At 38.0% G+C, this 22,510-nt stretch overlaps 1 protein-coding gene across 1 annotated transcript in view; it reads left to right on the top strand.

The window, feature by feature from the left end:
- The first annotated feature begins 1,764 nt into the window (after positions 1 to 1,764).
- CYSLTR1 (cysteinyl leukotriene receptor 1) overlaps positions 1,765 to 22,510 on the top strand; it is a 54,032-nt gene continuing 33,286 nt past the window's right edge. The window contains exon 1 of the mRNA XM_032251359.1: positions 1,765 to 2,225. The gene's annotated coding sequence lies outside the window, so the exon portion shown is untranslated. The remainder of the gene's footprint in view (positions 2,226 to 22,510) is intronic.

Genomic DNA, 22,510 nt, shown 5'->3' with positions numbered 1-22,510 from the left:
TACCCTCAAGAATTCAATTTAATATAAAGTCTGAACCAGATGATGATTTTTCATTACCTCTTTCAGCTCTAGATTCATAAAAGATATGAATCCTGTCACTCACATCTGAATGCTGTTGTGACTGAAAATTATTTAACCTTCTACCAAAGTCTTACTTCATTAGGACAGATCTCCCATCCAACTACATGTTATCCCCCATCTCCCTCACCATTCTCTATTTGGTCTTCCCTACCTCAATAAGAAAGTAAAGGAGTCTAGGAAAATAAGTGAGAGGAGAGAGGCAGCAGCAGAGAGGTATCATTCTGGGCACTTCAACCCTTCCTAAAGTGAAAGAGAATGTGAGAGTAGATAAGTAATGAAGATGGATGGATAAGAAAAGATAAAGAGATGAAAAAAGGAGACAAGAAGTCTGACGTCATTTATAGCAAATGTGGTATAAATTGATCCAGTTGTACAAGGCAAAGACCCATTTGGGGATGGGTGGATCACTGTTTTTCCCACCCCTCTGGAACAGAGAATTAGCTAATAAAAGAAACAAGCAGGGGAGCATAAAGAAAAACCACAAGTAACACCCTCTCTGCCACAGCTATTTTGGTGCCAACTTGAAGCTCAAGGATATAGCCTCTTTCTCTTTTCTTCATTTCCTAGGTATGAATTGCCCTTCCACTGTAGCTCAAAATGGCCATACCATTTCAGACTGGAGGAGAAGTAATAATTCACATTTTGTCTCACTGATGAACTTTCCTATAGATCTCTGGGGATCCAAACTCAGTCGAAGAAATACTAGTTTGAGTGTCAGTTTAGTTAGTAAGACTCCCTAGGAGAGGATTAGAAAGGCTGGTCCTGAATCCAAATGTTATCATCCCTTCTAATGTGGTTGGATAGCCTTTTCCTCCAACCATCACCATCACCACCACAATCCAGAACTCTGTGAAAGGAGAAAAAGATTCAAGGAGTCTTAGAGCCATTGCCCCAGGTTGGTTGTGAGGTAATTCTTGTACCTAAAGATGCAAAGTTTGAGTAAATGACTTTGTTCCTACAGCAGGTAGCAAGCCAGAAGGCTACTGCTGGGCCCATATTTTATAAGTACATAAAACTAGTTATTAGTTACGGGGCATGTTTGCAAAGTGTTAAAATCAACATATTTATGTCCATCTCCATACAGAATCTTCTTAATATAATTCAAGATAATTGAAGTACCAAATTCACATCACAGTCTTATCAATTTGGTTTGTAACATCAAAGTGCTGCCCCAGGCTTCAATCAGCACATACCACACTGCTGTGTCCCTATTCTCCAGAAGCCAGACTGAGCACCCCACAGCTCTAACGCCTCAGAGCCTAGCCGAAAGTCGAGAGCACTTGCCTGATCCTCCAAATTCCAAACACGGAACCACTGACAGTAAGCTCCATCATTCCAGATGATCTTCACTGGCACAAAAAAAGAAAAAACCATTTTAACCCAATGGAGGCAATTTATTGTTATGAGGATTTCAGGAAACAAAACTCAAAAAGGAACCAGAAAGGAAAAGGCTTTTTAGAATGTGGATAGAGCCACAAGTGTCATTAAGGAGAGAGAGACAGAGAAAGAGAGATGAAATTTATGTTCCTTAAGATCAAGTTTCACATAATGCCAGTTATATTAGCATACACTGGCAGGATTAACTTTCCCCACCTACAAATAGTCTAATGAGCTCACAATCATTGAAATCAGACAGAACTAAGCTGAAGAGAGAACACTCCTCCCTGCTTCCCATGGTAGAGCAGCTGAATAATTTCCTGAGAATTGTATTGCTGGAGCTAGGAAGAAAAGTTTACTAAACATACACGCAACTTGCAAATCTCCAGTTTCTATTCGTCCTTCCTCTCTGTCCCTTCCCCTCCCCCACTTTCACCAGAGAAGTCAGACTCCGGGAGTGCTTTAACAGTTTGAAGCCTAATCTGAAAGAGGAAGAAGAATCTCTATATATTGGCTAGCAAATGTGCCCTGCCCTTCCCCTCTTAAAAATAGCAGCACCTCATCTTTGAAAAGAAGTTTGCTTAAAGAGCAGGCACTCTGTGAATGGACTGTGCTTTTATGACCTTACAAAGTATCCAGATTCTATGCAGCTCACCAACGAGGATTAGCTCTGCAAGGACTTCTAGACTGAATTTACTGAAGACTTGGAGCAGGCTTCTGAGAGCAAACGCAAAAGGACAGTAAACTGTGGACCCTGAAGTTAGCAGGTAAGGAGACTCTATTCAGTACTAGGACCAGAACAGTATTTAATAAAATGTTGCTAATGGTAAATTTTAGCAAATTCCCAGGAGTTTGGGGATAAGTTATCTGCCTTGCCTGCTTTAAGTTTGGGTGCTAGTATGAATTTTTTCTGGTTTATATCTTAGCCAGAGATTAATAATATGATCAGTCTGTCAACAAATATTGCTTGGTGCTTCTGCTAGGGCTCAATGTGGCAAAATACAGAGGAGACACTCCACAAGCCTTCAGTGCCTTTGCAATTAAGCCAGAAATATAAGACATATTTTCAAATTCCATTTTAAGAGTTCAGTGGAGTTTCTCTAATGTAGTGGCAGTTTCCTTCAAAATGGAAAATAAATATATAGTGACTACTGAAGGTAAACCAGTGGAGAGTAAGATTTTCACAAGGTAGTTTCACATTTATTATCCCACCTGATCCTTTCAACATCCTATAATTTAGACAAGGTAAGTGTTACTGTCCCAGTTATGAATGAGAAACTAAACTTGGAGAGGCTAAAAAGTTTTCTTGAAATACATCATACAACTAGAAATTGGCCAGTTCTGGCCAGAGATGGTAAAAATAAAGCTCTCTCAACTATAAATGAGTATAAAAAAACTGCATGATCTAGTTAGTGTGTTAGACACACCTGGCATAGACTACGTTTACACAGAGCCAACAATTCATACATTTTAATAAAATCTTTAGCCAGGAGCATTTTTCTACTTAGTGGCAAAAAAGCTGTTTTCAAGAGTAGACAAATGGCTTGGTGAGCTCCACCTACTGAATTCAGTTGTTCTGCCTTCCAGTATTCTGATTATTTTGAAACCTAGAGAGAAGCTATGATACCATATGTCTAACAAATGATTATTTAAAAAGAAACTGTAACTAAATCAACTAGGTTGTACACTATTTTAAATAAAAAAGTATTTGTATTTTTACAATGCATTATAAAATACAAAGGACTGCATTACATTTAAAATATATTAGAAAAATTTGTTTCTAGACAATATTAAATTTATTGCAAGAAGTCTTAGTCAAAAAATGTTTTCTGTTGTTGTTTTACTATTAATGGCTTAATTAGAACTAAAGTCATCGGTTTGTACATCATACACAACCTCAAGTACTATATTTACATTCATCCATGACAAAAAACTGTTCCCCAGTTCTCCTAAGTATTGACTACACCAGCGAATCAGGGTTCCTCCAAAAAAAATAAGTCAGTTTGGGAGCCAGTGAGCACAAAGATAATGGTAAGTTAAGAAAAGTTTTCGATTTGCTTTTAGACTTAATCTAGCATGTTAGTGTATTCCTAACCCACAATCATCAATTCTCATTTTTCACTACCTTTCCTTTATGAAATTTTGATGCATTAGAAACTATTTATCTGGCACAAAAGCAAGATTCTTCCACAGTACAGAAAATTATGAATCTGTATTTTCAGTATAATTGGTCAATAATAAAGGATAATAAAGGGAAGGCACTGATTCTTAAGGTACATACCCAACCTTGTGAATTCAATACTATGAAGAGAACTATCGTAATCTCCTAAAAGACATTGCCCTGCATGAACCTCTACTTTGGTCCATTTTGTTATTCTCATGTTCTTAACACCTAACAGTGGCTGCTCTAAACTATCCTGCTGCATGGGTTTCAGTGGGAGAGAAACTGGGTAACTGGGATAACTGGGAGTCCACCCTTCCTTTGACATGTAAACAACTGCGTGTTCTCTAGCAAGTTAACAGCCGTTAGTATTTCTCAGTTCGTTCGTGTATCAAATGCAGTAATGAGCTGATAGTAATATTTTCTAAATCTCTTAAAATGATAAATATAAAATTTGAAAGCAACTTGAAAATAGAAACCACCATCAAAAGGATTTTGTTTAAATTCCATTCATTCCAGGAGGCTAAAACACATAACAAAACTGATTGCATGGGGAGACAGTAGGGCTAGCTACCTTCCACTCCCTAGACTATATTTCTAGGTCAGGGACATCACTCTTAAGTCTCAGCAATCTCATCCTACTCTTAGGACCTGTCAGTAGGATCCAACGCTCTGAATTACAGTTGCCACTAGCCCTATAATACTTATGCACAGCTCAATGTGAACTCTGAAAGGAATAAAATATTTAAGAGTAGTATTTAAGAATTATTTCTGTGAAAGCACTATCCACCTTTTGTCATTACTTGCTACTTCAACCAAACCTGTTGATTCTTAGTATTATATGCTAAGGATTAAAATAGTTTTTTGCACCACGTTCTGAATGTAACACAATATCCCACTACTCTTTCATAAAGCCACTTATTCAATCACAGATTTGGTTATAATACAAATACCTTTTTAGAATATATAAGTATGTAGTGTGTGTGTGTGTGTGTGTGTGTGTGTGTGTGTGTGTGTGTGTGTGTGTAAAATAAAGACCTAAAGTCACTTTATCCCTCACTAGAGTGTTATTTGTGTTTCAATAATATCTATGTGGTATGATTTAAGGGTCACTGAGAAAAGCTTTCCCAGTTCAATCAGATATGAGCAAACTGTTGAAAGATATATCTATACTAGTCAACCCTACAAAAGATAGATTAGTCAATATGCCAGTTGCTTTGCAGTGCAGAAATAAAACTGCTGGCCGGGCACAGTGGCTCAGCATTTTGGGAGGCTGAGGGGAGTAGATCACGAGGTCAAGAGATCAAGACCATCCTGGCCAACATGGTGAAACCTCGTCTCTGCTAAAGATGCAAAAATTAGCTTGGCATGGTGGCATGCGCCTGTAGTCCAGCTACTCAGGAGGCTGAGGCAGGCGAACAGATTGAACCTCGGAGGCGGAGGTTTCAGTGAGCTGAGATTGCACCACTGCACTCCAGCCTAGCGACAGAGCAAGACTCTGTTAAAAAAAAAAAAAAAAAAAAAAATCTGCTAAGAAGTCTGATAGACTCATAGCAAGAAGTACATATCCTCATCCCTACAGAAAAGGCAATAAAGGAAGCCATTCCTTTATCTAATTTGATTAGATAAATTCAGACATCTTAGGTCCATTAATTCCTGTTACAATCAAGGTGCTAAAACACCCTCAGATGACAATTACTTTTGCCTTTAATTAAGAATTCTTTAGGGATTAGTAGAAAAGGTCACTGTATAAATTCTTCTAGCCTGCTGCTTAATTCTGTCTCATCCCACTCCATCCATCATGACTTCTCCTTTCTTTGTGCCCCACAGTCCTTCTTCTATATTGGGGGTTGGGTACATATGAGAGAAAAAAGAAGAAAAAATATTTTAAATATTGGGGATAAGTTAGGAAGAGATTGTTACAGAAATAGAGGAAAAGAGACAGAAAGAAGACTAAACAGGCCCTTGGACATTTAACACATACTCAATTTTCCTTTCGATGAATAAAATGTCATCTTGTTTAGAGTGCTTGCAGAATCAATACAACCCAGACATTTGAGCTCCTACTTAAATTGTAACTGATAGAAAAGAAACAAGAGCTCAGACCTAGACTTAGGGTCCTTAAGCTAAAGAAAAAAATAGGAAATATTTGGGCATTCTTTTAGTTCTCATCAATCCCTTTTCCCTAAAAGGGAAAAGAATATCCAGTTTTGAATAACATTTCAAGATGTCTAAAGTATATGACTTGTTAAGACTTCTCATGTATTTCAGATTAACAGTGCTCGTTTTTACAAAGGATTATCTTCGTGTTGTCATGGATTTAACAAGCTAAGTGGAATTGAGCTAATAATAACAACACTCAGTCATCTCAGATGTGTCTTACATACTTATTCCAAAGCTCCTAGGAAATGTTCAGACATCAGAAGATAATAAATCTTCTTTTCATTCCAAATTGGTTACCATTCATGTTTGATCCAAATTTGAATTCTTACTTAAGACAAAGGACCTTAAATAAAAAGCAATCTCCTAGAGAACAATTATTTTGCAAGAGCCAGACATCCAATTGCCAAGATGATAGAAGCAGGCCTCAGAGTTAGCTGTGAGCAATGACCTCAGAACTTCAGAAGATTCCAAGCTGCTGGTAATTAGACAGAGAGTTATAGAGGTATTCCTGGAAAAAGGTAGGCTCTCTAGTTAGTGCTTTAAAAAAGTTCAAAAGTATGTATGTACGTCGTAATACATTTCTATTACCCAAACCAGGGTTAAAAGTATCCTCCATTATACACCGTCACCCACACTCATGCATTCCTCAAGATCTCTACTGCCTTTTGGTAACTTTCATTTCCCTTAAGGCCTGGTCTTATGCATCCTTTTAATTTGATTACACTGGATAAAGCTTTTTGGCACAGTACAATGGAAGGGGACAGACACACTGTCATTAGTTCTGAATGCCACAATCCAAGGTCCTTTTTGGTTTGACAGTGTCATGTGTTTAGATTCCAACTGTCTGACAACAGAATAGACTGAATCGATGGGTTTGACACTCTCCCCTTAAGGAGAATACGAGTCTACAAAAGAAACACCTGAGAGCTGTCAGCAACAAAGTATCAGTTCCCCCATAGTTTTTAATACCAATGAGAATACATATTCTTGGAAATGTATTCCCAAAAAGGGTATCCCTGTGAGCAGCACATCTCTGAAAATACCAAGTAAGAAAGCTACTGATTGTAATGATAGGGCTAAAGTGATCACAGATTGGAGGATCTTTCTGCTTTCCTCCTCCAAACCTTTTACTACCGTGGAGGAAAGCCACTGGGATCATTAGTATAGCCTGATGGTTTGTAGATTAAATCTCCATAGAGGATGAGTAACTTTAGTTAATCAATAAACAATCACTCAATAAACATCAAATACACATTTTCCTATCTGCAAAGAGAGATATGATTGTGGATTGGCGTGGTCAAAGTAGGTGAGCCTTATATGAATAAGAAAGAGAATAATAAAAACTTACACTTTACATAGCTTTGTAATTTATAAAACACTTATATTTCTTGACTCTGCTATTCATTCAGATGTTGATTCAACAAACATTAATGAGTGCCTACTGTATCAAAAGATTAATACAGTATTGTCCCTACCTTCCCTGAGCTCAGAATTACAGGATGGCACAACCAATTCTTTTTCATTTGACAGTAATAGGCTACATGGAGAGGAGGAAAGAGGCCACTGGGGAGTTGCTCAAATAAAAACAGGGCTCCACTGATCTGCACCCTCTTAAAATATGTTTTCTGCATCCTGCCGCTGCTCAGCAGAAGAAAAGGAAGTATCAGTTTTAGGAACCCTGAGTCCCAGCCTCCCCACTTCCTCTTCTGCTTTGGCCCTGCCCTCATCACCCCACTTCTTGGCAGTCTTCCAACACACAGACTATCCGGTGCTTGCCAGTATTTACTAGAAAGGTAAAGGAAATCTTGGGAGGCATATAACTTAGTAGAAGCATAAAAGTACCTCCAGATACTGATTTAATCTTTTTGTCTCTGCTGTTGGTTCAATCCAAAAACACCCATCAGTCCCACTCAGACCCTATAATCAAACACTTCCTTTGTTGAGTCTTTGGATTTCCATTTGTCACTGACATAGTTCACTTTTGAACTCTCCTCCAGCCCCACCAGACTATTTATGCCTTCTTTGTTTTAAGATCTCTGCCTTCCCTTTCTGCTCAAATGTGTAGATTCAATCTGTTCCACTCCCTTTCCTTTCTTCTCTGGTGATTTGTAAAGTGTCCATTCATGATTCATGGTCCCCTGCACTCTTTGTGAATTTTCAGGTTTCTTTTAAATAGATTCAACCACACTAGATGTATCCACATTTTATTATCACTTTACACCATTATTTAGATTCTTGCATAACAGCACCCACATTTACACACACACACACACACACACACACACACACACACACACATGCTCCTTCCTCTGCCCCTAGACATCCACCCTGGGAAATTAGATACTCTATTACTCAAAAGCTCTTAAAACCACACAGTTACTCTTCCAAGTTGCTCAATTAGGAGAGGAAAGGAGCAAAAAATGAATAAAGCAACTCACTGCCACTAATGAGCTTACTGTCTAAATGTGTATGACAGACATGTAAGCAAAAAGTGTAATTACAGCACTGTAATAAATGAAAGAATAGAACCATGCACATGGGAGTATTCATAGAGAATTATACCTTCAATCTAAATCTTGAAGTATAAGTAGAAATTTGCCAGGTTCACCTCCTGATTATGTAAGTGTGAAAGAAGATGCATAGATCACCTTCAAGAAGATAAGGCATAATAAGATAAGGATGCTGAACTAAGTTGGTTAAAAGAAAGAAAGAAAGAAAGAAAGGGTCAGGAGGTATTGCAAAATAAGAATCAACAGCACTTGATGAGGGATAAAATAAGGATGGTGTGGAGTCAAAGATGACTCTATGCCTGAGTAACTGGAAGACTATTACTGTCATTGAAAAAAACAATAGGGAAGTTAATTTTGAAGAGAAGGATGTATTTGTTTGAAAACATGTTTGAAATTTTTTTAACGGCAAGAGATCCAAGTAGAGCAATCCAATTAGCAGCTGAAAATGAGAGACTAAAGTTTAGGTAAGTCATTTGTGACTGTGATGAACAGAGATCTGAGTCATCCACATGGAAGCTTTCTTTTTAACTTCTTCTTAAGTTAAGGGGTACATGTGTAGGATGTGCAGGTTTGTTACATAGGTAAATGTGGATCATGGGGATTTGTTGTATGGATTATTTTATAACCAAGGTATTAAGCCTAATATCTCTTACATTTCCTTATCCTCTCCCGCTTCCCACCCTCCGCCCTCCAATAGGCTCCAGTGTGTGTTGTTCCCCTATATGTGTCCATGTGTTCTCATCATTTACCTCCCACTTATAAGTGAGAACATATGGTATTTGATTTTCTGTTCCTGCATTCATTTGCTAAGGATAATGGCCTCCAGTTCCATTTATGTCCCTAAAGGGCATGATCTCATTCTTTTTGGTGTCTGCATAGTATTCCATGCTGTATATGTCACACATTTTCTTTATTCCGTCTATCATTGACAGGCATTTAGGTTGATTCCATGTCTTCGCTATTGTGAATAGTGCTGCAATGAACATACACATGCATGTGTCTTTATAACAGGAGGATTTATATTCCTTCAGGTATATACCCAGTTTTGGGGTTGCTAGGTCAAATGGTATTTCTGTCTCTAGGTCTTTTAAATTTATGTAATTTTAATAGTTTTTGGGGAACAGGTGGTTTCTAGTTACATGGATAAGTTCTTTGATAGTGATTTCTGAGATTTTGGTGCACCCATCACACAGGCAGTGTACACTGTATCCAATGTGTCGTCTTTTATTCCTCACCCCCTTATCCCCCTTCCCTGAATCCCCAAAGTCCATTATATCACTCGTAAATCTTTGCATTCTCATAGCTTAGCTCCCACATTTAAGTAAGAATATGCAATGTTTGGCTTTCCATTCCTGAGTTACTTCATGTAGAATAATGGTCTCCAACGCTATCCAGATTGCTGAAAATGCCATAATATCATTTATTTTTATGGCTGATCAGTATTCCATGGTGTATATACATCACATTTTTATACAGTCATTGGTTGATGGGCATTTAGGCTGCTTCCACATTTTTGTACTTGTGAATTGTGCTGCTATAAACATGCATATGCGTGTGTCTTTTTCATATAATGACTTCTTTTCCTTTGGGTAGAAACCCAGTAGTGATATTGTTGGATCAAACAGTAGTTTTATTTTCAGTTCTTTTTTTTTTTTTTAATTATACTTTAGGTTCTGAGGTACGTGTGCAGACCACGCAGGTTTGTTACATCAGTATACATGTGCCATAGTGGTGTTTTGCTGCATCCATTGCCCTGTCATCTAAATTAGGTATTTCTCCTAATGCTATCCCTCCCCAATCCCCCCACCCCCTGCTATTCCTCCCCTAGTCCCCCACCCACCAGGCCCTGGTGTGTGATGTTCCCCTCCCTGTGTCCATGTGTTCTCATTGTTCAACACCCACTTATGAGTGAGAACATGCAGTGTTTGGTTTTTTGTTCTTGTGCCAGTTTGCTGAGAATGATGGTTTCCAGTTCATCCATGTCCCTGCAAAGGACATGAACTCATCCTTTTTTATGGCTGCATGGTATTCCATGGTGTAGATGTGCCACCTTTTCTTTGTCCAATCTATCATTGATGGGCATTTGGATTGGTTCCAGGTCTTTGCTACTGTAAACAGCGCTACAACGAACATACCCGTGCATGTGTCTTTATAATAGAATGATTTATAATCCTTTGGGTATATAGCCAGTAATGGGATTGCTGGGTCAAAAGGAATTTCTATTTCTAGATCCTTGAGGAATTGCTACACTGTCTTCCATAATGGTTGAACTAATTTACACTCCCACCAACAGTGTAAAAGTGTTCCTTTTTTCCACATCCTCTCCAGCATCTGTTGTCTCCAGATTTTTTAATGATCGCCATTCTAACTGGCATGAGGTGGTATCTCAATGTCGCTTTGATTTGCATTTCTCTAATGACCAACAACCCCAAGGCACATAATTGTCAGATTCACCAGGGTTGAAATGAAGGAAAAAATCCTAAGGGCAGCCAGAGAGAAAGGTCAAGTCACCCACGAAGGAAAGACCATCAGACTCATAGTAGATCTCTCAGCAGAAACCCTACAAGCTAGAAGGGAGTGGGGGCCAATATTCAACATCCTTAAAGAAGAGAACTTTCAATCCAGAATTTCATATCCGGCCAAACAAAGCTTCATAAGTGAAAGAGAAATAAAATCCTTTACAGACAAGAAATTGCTGAGAGATTTCATCACTACAAGACCTGCCTCACAAGAGCTACCAAAGGAAGTACTAAACATGGAAAGGAACAACCAGTACCAGCCACTGCAAAAATGTACCAAATGGTAAAGAACAACATCACAATGGAGAAACCACATCAACTAATGGGCAAAACAACCAGCCAGTAACAAAATGGCAGGATCAAATTCAAACATAACAATATTAACATTGAATGTAAATGTCCTAAATGCCTCAATCAAAAGACACAGACTGGCAAACTGGATAAAAAGTCAAGACCCATCAATGTGCTGTATTCAGGAGACCCATCTCACATGCAAAAACTCACATAGACTCAAAATAAAGGATGGAAGAAGATTTACCAACCAAATGGAAAGCAATAAAGACAGGGGTAGCAATCCTAGTCTCTGATAAAATGGACTTAAAACCAACAAAAACCAAAAGAGACAAAGAAGGGCATTACATAACAGTAAAAGGATCAATGCAACAAGAAGAGCTAACTATCCTAAATATATATGCACCCAATGCAGGAGCACCCAGATACATAAAACAAATTTTTAATGACCTACAAAGAGACTGTTTTAGCATTTCTTGTAGTGCTGGCTTGGTAGTCAAGAGTTCTCTCAGCATTTGTTTGTCTGAAAACCACTTTATATCTCCCTCATTTATAAAGTTTAGGCCTTCTGGATACAAAATTTATAGTGGAAAATTATTTTGTTCAAGTAGGCTAAAGATAGGTCCCCAATCCTTTGTGGCTGTAAGGTTTCTGCTGAGAAATCTGCTGTTAATCTGATAGATTTTCCTTCATAGGTTACCTAATGTGATGATCTTTTTGCAATTAATTTCCCAGTAGTTCCTTGAGCTCCTTGTATTTGGATGTCTAGATCTCTAGCAAGGCCAGGGAAATTTTCCTCAATTATTCCCTCAAATAAGATTTCCAAACTTTTAGATTTCTCTTCTTCCGCAGGAACATCAATTATTCTTAGGTTTGGCCATTTAACATAATCCCAAATTTCTTGGAGGCTTTGTTCATTTTTTTTATTCTTTTTTCTTTGTCTTAGTCTGATTCATTAATTCAAAAGCTGTGTCTTCTAGCTCTGAAGTTCTTTCTTCTACTTGTTCTAGCCTATTCTTGAAACTTTCCACTGCATTTTGTATTTCTCGAAACGTATCTTTCATTTCCAGAAGTTGTGATTGTTTTTTAAGATATCTATTTCTCTAGAAAATTTTTTATTCATATCCTGTATTTTTTAAAATTTCTTTGAGTTGGTTTTTACCTTTCTCTGATATCTCCTTGCATAGCTTAATAATCAATCTTCTGAATTCTTTATCTGGCAATTCAGAGATTTCTTCTTGATTTGGATCTATTGCTGCAGAGCTAGTGTGAACTTCTGGGGGTACTACTGAACTCTGATTTGTCATATTACCAGAATTACTCCTGATTTCTTCTCATCTGAGTAGTTTGTTTCTTAAAATTGTTATTGAATTTATTTTTGATTGTACTGTGGGTTTTTGGATTTGGAGTGTTTTGTCCCTCTTAAGGATTTGACTTTAATGTTTATTTTAGCCTAATTTGATTCTTGATGCTTACTCTATATGAGATCCTTAGTTATAGAGTCTTTGTGCATTGGCTTTTCCTGATGCTGGTTGTAGTAGTTATATTCCTGGAGTGTGATCAAGTTTACTGTCTCCAAGGAATTGAAATGGCAGGGATCTCTCAAAGCTTATCACATTCTCTCATGGTGTACACTTTATTCATTTATTTAATTTTTTCCAGGTGTTTTATTTACTGAGTTGATAATTCAGTCTTCAGGCCAATCAGGGAGGTAACCCTGGGTAGGCAGCAGCCATGGCTAAGACAAACAGGTAGATGTAACATCCAACAGTGGGCCAAGGTCTCAGCCTTGATGAGTGTGTCTGTGGGAGCTCTCAATTAGATGCGCTAAGGTTTTATCAGTGTGAAGAGTGGGAGCTACCTCAGCTCTTCTGTCAGGACTTCAGGAAAGCTATTTGCCTCACAGCCTCACTCCTGTTCTAGTATTTCAGTTATTCAGATCAGAAAGGCATCTCCTTTCATCTATAGAAATGTTAATATTCCAAATAGGAAGGAATTGTGACTTCCTCTTGTGCAGGCCTGAATCTGGACTGTGCTCCTTCTGTGGGGCTGTGCTCACCCTGGATTTTTCCAGAAAGGCTATCTGTAGGTGTGTCCACACTGCATTCCTGTGCGGGAAGCCCCAGCTGTGTCTGCAGTGGAATGCCAGAGACAAGAACCCTTTCTCCAAGTTCCTTCATGATCACAGAGCCTACAAGCCTGTTGGGGTATAGGTGCAGACTTACCCTACTGTACCCAGCACTGCAATTGTGCCTCTGCTGTGAGAAACTACCCACCAGTGGAAAGATCTGGAACTCAAGTCCTGCTGTTCAGATTCTTTTGTACCACAAGGTGATCCCTTGATGTGGTGCGCTCCCCCTTCCCCTAAGGATGGGGCTTCATAAAGCCAAACTGCCGTGATTGTTACTACTCTTCTGGGTCTGTCCACCCAGTGGGAATACCAAGCTCCAGGCTGGTGCTGGGAAATGTCTGCAAAAAGTCCTGTGAGGTTATCTGTCTTCAGGTCTCCCAACCACGGATACCAGCACCTGCTGTGGTTTAGGTGGTAGGGACGTGAAGTAGGCTCTGTGAGAGTCCTTGGTTGTAGATATGATTAGTGTGCTGCCTTTCTCAAATGCTGGTTATGCTAGCAGTGAAATTGTATAGTGGACAGACTCAGGACCTCTGGTTTGCCAGGACCTTGCAGGTAGTGGTATTTGCTGTTGTTTTCTTCTTCCTAGGAACAGGGTTATTCTGCCATGTGTTCCTGTAATGGCCTGAATTGGTTGGCCTCCAGCCAGGAGGTGGTGCTTGCAAAAGAGCACCAACTGTAGTATTAGCAGTGGGATATCAGATTGCCCTATGTTGGCCGCGGGAGGTATTCTCATTACTAAGGTGATAGGTAAGTCCATAAAGCTCTCAAAGGTGTATGTCTTTTGTGTTCATCTACCAGGGCAAGTAGAGAAATAGTATCAGCTGTAGGCAGGGTTAGGCAAGTGTGAGCTCAGATTCTCCTTAGGTGGTGCTTGCCAAAGCCACTATGAGGGATGGAGATGTGGTTCTCAGACCAATAGGGTTATGTTCCAGAGGGGATTATGGCTGCTTCTGTTGTGCCATATAGTTCGCCAAAGAAGTGGGGATAGCTGGTAGTGAAAGGCCTCACCCACCTCTCACACAGTTGGCAAGGCCAGCCTCACTCCCACAGTGTTCCACTAACAGTGCCAAGTTTAGATCCAGGCAGCTTGCTTGTGCAAAACTCAGACCTTGTCCCAGGCCATAAGCTTCCCTGCTGAGCAAGCAAACTGGGCTTTCAGGTCTTGCCCTTCCCTATCTGCCCACAATGTCAGCTGTGGCTCTTGCATTCATATCTGCAGCAGTTCCCATTTGTTCCCTGGCTCCTGCTCAAGAAAGTTAGTGCCCAGTTAAAATTGCTACAAAATTCAGTTGGAAGCTTCTTACACCCTGTGACCCCTCCCTACACCCTGTGACCCCTCCCTAATTCCCGTGGGCGCCTTCCTCAAAGGCCCCTGTAAGATACAATCAGGGATGGCATCACTGAGCTCAAGGTGGAGAATGGAGTGCCTATAAGGCTCTTCCCACTGCTACTTTTACTTTTATATTTGCATGACATCCTAGATCCGTTCCAGGCCTAGGTAAGCTTAAATCCTCCCATGATCTGGACTTTCAAATTCCCCAGTGAGGAGGTCTGTTCAGAGGCAGGTTTTCACCCTCTCACTCTTTGGGAACTCACAGGTTTTCACCGGACTTATGGAATTTATAATGGCATGCCAATTCCTTCAAAGGATCTTTGAGTTCTTTTGGTTTTCCCAGTATTTTCCCACAGTGGTTCTTGGAGCAAAAGTTTGCAGTTTGATTCTCCATACACTGTTCTGTTCATCCAAGTGAGATATGCACGTTAGCCCTGTTTTCTATCTACAGTCTTCTTCAAAAGTTATCTTTTTAAACCAGGAAAGTTGATAAATATTCCAAGGGAAAAATAGAGGCAAATAACTGAGGACCAATCCTTGGCCTTTTACAGATTTTGTCTGCAGTGATTACCTCAATTGACTGTCTGAAAATGTGTTATTAATGAAGGGAGATCAAAAGTAAGAGTGAGAATGAGGGTGGCAGTATGGTAGTAGAACTGGTCTAATGGCCATAATGCCTGTGTTCTACTCCCAGCTCTTCTTTAATGTGCTCTTAAAGAAGTCATTGCCACTCCAATCCCATCACCAGGTTTTGAATCTTACTTTTTCACATGTAAAAGTCTATTTTACATCTACACATCTCAAAGATCCCTTCTGGCTCAAACTGGCACCTATCCTTAGAATAACAAAGGGCACATTCTACTGACATAGGTTAAAAATATAATGTTCTCCATGAAGAAAGACATAGAATCTCACTAGTCATTTATTGTTTTCATGCTGTACATGCAGATGACTATGCAAACTGCTCTGGAGGAAAAATGAGAAAGTGTAAGGGGAAGTAAAATACTTGAATGAGAAGGGATGAAGACAAAATTCCTCCTTACAAGGAATTTGCAATCTAGTTGAACCTACTGGCCTTACTTTCAACTCATTCCCAGTAAATCATATTTCAGTTTTTAGACATAGCTATAACTTTTGTTGAATGAGGAACAAGCAGCTTAAATTTAGCTCTTGAATGAGGTTGTGCTTATTAATTTTTGCTTTTGTAGAATATTCTGAAAAAAATTCTCTTACTTTTTCAAGAATTACACCAAAAGAAAGAGAAAATAATATAATAAATGACCTATAGGCCTAATGTGCCTCAATAAGGCAATTCTGACATGAGTTAGTCTGATTCAATACATTTATTGGGCACTAAGTATAATGTTCCTTCCTAGGCTCTGCAGAAACTATACATATTAATTAGATCTGACTTTGATCCTCTTAAAAGTCGATAATTCACAGGTAAAGATGAGTTAAATACACAAATTACTATTTTTTAATTTTTTATTGTTTAATTTCTGTGGGTACATAGTAGGTGTATATATTTATGGAATACATGAGATGTTTTGACACAGGCATGAAATACAGAATAATCACATAGTGAAGAATAAGGTATCCATCCCCTCAAGCACTTATCTTTTATGTTACAAACAATCAAATTATACTCTTTTAGGTTTTTTTTAAATGCAAAATTAAATTATTATTGACTACAGTCACCCTATTGTGCCATCAAATAGTAGATATTATTCCTACTTTCTATTTTTTTGGTATCCATTAACCATCCCCACAGCCCTCTGACCTTCCCACTACCCCTCTCAGTCTCTGGTAACTATCTTACATGGTTTGGCTTTGTGTTCCCACCAAGATCTCATCTTGAAATGGAATCTCCACATGTCAAGGGAGGGACTTGTTGGGAGGTGATTGGATCAAAAGGGCAGTCCTCCCCATGCTGTTCTCATGATAGTGAGTGAGTTCTCATGAGAACTGATGGTTTCATATGAGGGAGTTTCCCCTCTTTTCTCTCTTTCCTGCTGTCTTGTGAAGAAGGTACTTGCTTCTTCTTCACCTTCCACCGTAATTGTGAGTTTCCTGAGGCTTCCTCACCCATGCAGAACTGCGAGTCCATTAAACCTCTTTCCTTTATAAATTACCCAATCTCAGGTATTTATAGTAATATAAGAATGAACTAATACACTGCCCTTCCACCCTCTATCTCCATGAGTTCAACTGTTTTGATTTTTAGATCCCACAAATAAGAACATGCAATGTTTGTCTTTCTTTACCTGACTTATTTCACTTAACATAATGATCTCCAGTTCCTTCCATGTTGTCACAAATGACAGGATTTCATTGTTTTTTTATGACTGAATAGTGCTCCATTGTGTATATGCACTACATTTTCTTTATCCTTTCATCTGTTAATGGACACTTTGGTTACTTCAAAATCTTGACTATTGTGAACAGTGCTGCAAAAAACATGGGAGTGCAGATGTCTCTTTGATATACTAATTTCCTTTCTTTTGGATATATGGGAGTTCTATTTTTAATGTGGTGAGTAACCTCCAAACAGTTCTCCATAGTGATTGTACTAATTTACCTTTCCACCAATGGTGTATAAAGGTTCCCTTTTCTCTACAACTTACCAGCATTTCATTATTGCCTGTCTTTTGGATATAAGCCATTTTAAATGGGGTGAAATTATATCTCATTGTAGTTTTGATTTGCATTTCATTGATGATCAATGTTGAGCAACTTTTCATATGCCTGCTTTCCATTTGTATGTCTCCTTTTGAGAAATGTTTTTTTCAAATCTTTTGCCCATTTTTAAATTATATTATTAGTTTTTTTCCTGTAGCGTCTTTGAGCTCCTTTTATATATGTTTATTAATTTCTTATCAGAGGAGGTAATTTGCAAATATTTTATCCCATTCTGTGGGTGGCATCTTCACTTGGTCGATTGTTTCCTTTGATATACATATGCTTTTTAACTTGATGTAATTCCATTTGACCATTTTTGCTCTGGTTGCTTGTGCTCTTGGGGTATTACTCAAGAAATTTTTCCCACACCAATGTCCTGGAGAGTTTTCCCAATGTTTTCTTAGAATTGTAGTTTCAGGTCTTAGATTTAATGTTTTCATTTTGATTTGATTTTTGCATATGGTGAAGGATAGAGGTCTAGTTTTATTCTTCTGTATATGTTTATCCAGTTTTCCCAGTCCCACTTATTGAAGAGACTGTCTATTCCTCCAGTGCATGTTCTTGGTATCTTTGTCAAAAATGAGCTCACTGTAGATGTGTGGATTTGTTTCTGGGTTTTTTTAAATTCTGTTCCATTGGTGTATGTACCTATTTTTATGCAGGTACCATGCTGTTTTGGTTACTATAACTCTATAGTATAATTTGAAGTCAGGGGAGGTGATTCCTTCAGTTTTGTACATTTTGCTTAGGATACCTTTGGCTATTCTGGGTCTTTTGTGATTCCATATAAATTTTAGTATTTTTATCTATTTCTTTGACAAATATAATTGATATTTTGCTAGGAATTTTATTGAATCTATAAAGTGCCTAGGGTAGTGAGGACATTTTAACAATATTGATTCATCCAATTCATGAACATGAAATAGCTTTCCATTTTTTAATGTCTTCATCAACTTCTTTCATCAGTGTTTTATAGTTTTCATTATACAAAGTTAATGCTTGGTTAAATTCCTATGTGTTTAATTTTATTCATGGCTATTGTAAGCAGGATTACATTTATATTTTACTTTCAGGTGGTTTACTGTGGGCATATAGAAATGCCACAGATTATTTTATGTTGATTTTGTATCCTGAAACTTTACTGAATTTGTCAGTTCTAATGGTTTGTTGGTGGTGTCCTTACATTTTTTCAAGTATAAAATCATATCATCTGCAAACAGGGATAATTTGACGTTTTCATTTCCATTTTGGATGGATGCCTTTTGTTTTTCTATTGTCTGATTTCTCTAGCTAGAACTTCCAATAGTATGTTGAATAATTGTGGTGAAAGTAGGCATCCTTGTCATGTTTTAGATCTTAGAAGAAAGGCTTACAATTTTAACCCAATTAAATAAGATACTAGCTGTGGATCTGTTATATATGGCTTTTATTAGATTGAGGTATGTTTCTTCTGTCCCCAGTTCTTTGAGTTTTTATTATAAAGGGACGTTGAATTTTAGCAAATGTATTTTCTGTATAAATTGATATGATCATATTGCTTTTGTCCTTCATTCTGTTGATATGATGTACACATTGAATGACTTGCATATGTTGAACCATCCTTGCATCTCAGAAATAAGTCCCACTTGGTCATGATGAAGGAACTTTGTAATGTATTGTTGAGTTAGGTTTGCTAGTGTTTTGTGAGGATTTTGCATCTATATTCCTCAGAGATATTGGACTGTAGTTTTCTTCTTTAGTTACATCTTTGTCTGGTTTTAGTATCAGGGTAATACTGGCCTTCTTAAATGTGTTTATAGGCACTCCTTCTCCTCTATTTTTCAGAATAGTTTGAGCAGAATTAGTATCAGTTCTTCAAATGTTTGCAAAATTCGCCAGTGAAGACTTTGGATCCTGTGCTCTTCTTTGCTGGGAGACATTTTATTATGACTTTGGTCTTATTATTTGTTATTTATCTGTTCAGGTTTGGGATTTCTTCATGGTTCGCTCTTGGTAGGTTGTACGTGTCTAGGAATTTGTTCATTTCTTCTACATTTTCCAATTTATTGACAAACTTGCTCATAATACCCACTATTGATCCCTTGAATTGTTGAGATCAGTTGTAATGTCTCCTTTTTCATCTCTGATTTTATTTGGATTTCTTTTTTTTCTAGTTGGCATGTCTAAAGTTTTGTCTATTTTGTTTACTTTTTCAAGAAACCAGAATTTTGTTTCATTAATCTTTTGGATCGTTTAAGCATTTAAATTTACTTTATTTACTATCTGATATTTATTATTTCTTTTCTTCTCCTAATTTGGGGTTTGTTTGCTCTTCTTTAATTCTTTAAGATACATTATTAAATTGTTTATTTGATGTTTTTCTTCTTTTTTTGACGTAGGAATCTAGCTACAAACTTCCCTCTTAGTACTGCCTTTGTCATATCACATATGTTGGCCAGAGAAGTTACTGGAAATTATTTCATTTTTTTATGTCTTAAGACTTGTTTTGTGACCTAACATATGTTCTATCCTTGAGGATAATCCATGTACTGAGGAAATGAATATGCATACTAAAGCCACTGAAGGAAATATTGTGTAAATATCTATTAGATCCATTTGCTTTATAGTGGAAATAAAGTCTGCTGTTTCTTTATGGTTTTTCTGTCTTGATGATCTGTCCAATGCTGAAAGTGAGGTGCTGAAGCCTCCAGCTATTGTTGTATTGGTGCCTCTCTATCACTGATAATATTTGGTTTATACAAACCACTGCTCAACAAAATAAGAGAGAACACAAACAGATGGAAAAACATTCCATGCTCATGGTTAGGAAGAATCAATATTGTGAAAATGGCCATACTGCCCAAAGTAATTTATAGATTCAAGGCTATCCCCATCAAGCTACCTATGACCTTCACAGAACTGAAAAAAACAGCTTAAGCTTCATATGGAACCAGAGAACATGCATTGCCAAGACAATGCTAAGCAAAAAGAACAAAGCAGGAGGCATCACAGTACGGGACTTCAAACTATACTACAAGGCTACAGTAATCAAAACAGCATGGTACTGGTACCAAAATGGAGATATATGCCAATGGAACAGAACATAGGCCTCGGAGGCAATGCCACACATCTACAACCATCTGATCTGTGACAAACATGACAATAACAAGCAATGGGGAAATAATTGCCTGTTTAATAAATGGTGTTAGGAAAATTGACTAGCCATGTGAAAAAAGCAGAAACTGGACCCCTTCCTGACACCTCACATTAAAATTAACTCCAGATGGATTAAAGACTTAAACATAAGACCTAATACCATAAAAACCCTAGAAGAAAAGCTAGGCAAAACCATTCTGGACATAGGCATAGGCAAGGATTTCACGACTAAAACAGCAAAGGCATTGGCAACAAAACCCAAAATAGATAAATGGGATCTAATTAAACTCCAGAGCTTCTGTGAGCAAAAGAAATTCTACCAGACATACAAAGAGGAGCTGGTACCATTCCTTCTGAAACTATTCCAAACAATACAAAATAGGGAATTCTTCCCAAATCATTTTATGAGATCAACATCATCCTGATTCCAAAACCCGGCAGAGACTCAACAAGAAAAGAAAACTTCAGGCCAATATCCATGATGAACATAGATGCAAAAATCTTCAATAAAATACTGACAAGCCGATTGCAACAGCACATCAAAAAGCTTATCCACCATGATCAAGTAGGCTTCATCCCAGGGATGCAAGGCTGGTTCAACATACACAAGTCTATAAACGTAATTCACCACATAAACAGAACCAAAGACAAAATCACATGATTATCTCAACTGATGCAGAGAAGGCCTTTGACAAAATTCAACAGCCCTTTATGCTAAAAACCCTCACTAAGCTACGTATTGATAGAACGTATCTCAAAATAATAAAACCTATTTATGACAAACCAACAGCCAATATTATACTGAATGGGCAAAAACTGGAAGCATTCCCCTTGAAATGTGGCACCAGACAAGGATGCCCTCTCTCACCACTGCTATTCAATATAGTATTAGAAGTTCTAGCCAGAGCAATCAGGAAAGAAAAAGAAATAAAGGGCATTCAAATAGGAAAGGAGGAAGTCAAATTGTCTCTATTTGCAGATGACATGATTGTATATCTAGAAGACCCCATCATCTCAGCCCCAAATCTCCTGAAACTGATAAGCAAGTTCAGCAAAGTCTCAGGATACAAAATCAATGTGCAAAAATCACATGCATTCCTATACACCAATAACAGACTTAAAGAGAGCCAAATCAAGAACAAACTTCCATTCACAATTGCCACAAAGAGAATAAAATAGCTAGGAATACAACTAACAAGGAACGTAAAGGACCTCTTCAAGGAGAACTACAAGCCACTGCTCAACGAAATACAAGAGGACACAAACAGATGGAGAAACATTCCATGTTCATGGTTAGGAGGAATCAATATCGTGAAAATGGCCATACTGCCCAAAGTAATTTACAGATTCAATGCTATCCCCATCAAGCTACCAATGACCTTCACAGAACTGGAAAAAATCACCTTAAACTTCATATAGAACCAAAAGAGAGCCCGCACAGCCAAGTCAATTCTAAGCAAAAAGAACAAGTGGGGGCCATCACACTACCGGACTTCAAACTATACTACAAGGCTACAGTAATCAAAACAGCATGGTGCTGGTACCAAAACAGAGATATAGACCAATGGAACAGAACAGAGGTCTCGGAGGCAACACAACATATCTACAACCATCTGATCTTTGACAAACCAGGGAAAAACAAGCAATGGGGAAAACATTCCCTGTTCAATAAATGGTGTTGGGAAAGCTGGCTAGCCATGTGCAGAAAGCAGAAACTGGACCCCTTCCTGACACCTTACACTAAAATTAACTCCAGATGGATTGAAGACTTAAACATAAGACCTAACACCATAAAAACCCTAGAAGAAAATCTAGGCAAAACCATTCAGGACATAGGTGTAGGCAAGGACTTCATGACCAAAACACCAAAAGCATTGACAACAAAAGCCAAAATAGACAAATGGGACCTAATCAAACTCCACAGCTTCTGCACAGCAAAAGAAACAGTCATTAGAGCAAATTGGCAACCAACAGAATGGGAAAAAATGTTTGCAGTTTACCCATCTGACAAAGGGCTGATATCCAGAATTTACAAAGAACTAAAACAGATTTACAAGAAAAAAACTAACAAGCCCATTCAAAAGTGGGCAAAGGATATGAACAGACACTTTACAAAAGAAGACATAC

This window comes from Sapajus apella, unplaced genomic scaffold, assembly GCF_009761245.1.
Source record: "Sapajus apella isolate SASKATOON/1434 unplaced genomic scaffold, GSC_monkey_1.0 scaffold75, whole genome shotgun sequence".
Lineage (NCBI taxonomy): Eukaryota > Metazoa > Chordata > Mammalia > Primates > Cebidae > Sapajus > Sapajus apella.
This window is presented reverse-complemented; position numbering and strand designations above follow the sequence as displayed.